The sequence below is a fragment of the Triticum aestivum genome, chromosome 7B, assembly GCF_018294505.1.
Source record: "Triticum aestivum cultivar Chinese Spring chromosome 7B, IWGSC CS RefSeq v2.1, whole genome shotgun sequence".
In the NCBI taxonomy this organism is placed as follows: Eukaryota; Viridiplantae; Streptophyta; class Magnoliopsida; order Poales; family Poaceae; genus Triticum; species Triticum aestivum.
Window position 1 is genome coordinate 116,954,600 of NC_057813.1, and position 667 is coordinate 116,955,266.

Below are 667 nucleotides of genomic sequence, written 5' to 3' on the forward strand. Positions count from 1 at the left end.
CCCCCCTCCCCACCCCCTGCTCGGCCTTGCGCTAACGCATGCAGTGCGCTTGGTTGACAGGCCCAGTGCGGACATTCTGTTTTTGCATCAGAGGGGACGCACGCAACCTCGGAGCCACACCCCTAAGATAGACAGGGGGCGACGGGGTATGACGGACTCGCCTAAGCATGCGGCGCCACGGCAAGCCGCGTCGCCGCCTGCTCCGACTCGTTCCAGGCTCGACCTCGCAGGGGGATTGGTTGGGAGGGTCACGAGCCCCCTCCCTACCCCTACTCGGCCTCACGCTAACGCATGCAGTGTGCTTGGTTGACAGGCGCAGTGCGGACATTCTGTTTTTCCATCAGAGGGGACGCACGCAACCCCCGAAGCCACACCCCTAAGATAGACAGGGGTGACGGGATATGACGGACTCGCCTACGCACGCGGCGCCACGGCAAGCCGCATCACCGCCTGCTCCGGCTCGTTCCAGGCTCGGCCTCACAGGGGGATGGGGAGGGGGTCACGACCCCCCCTCCCCACCCCCTGCTCGGCCTCGCGCTAACACACGCAGTGCGCTTGGTTGACAGGCACAGTGCGGACATTATGTTTTTTCATCAAAGGGGACGCACGCAACCCCGGAGCCACACCACTAAGATAGACAGGGGCGACGGGGTATGACGGACTCGCC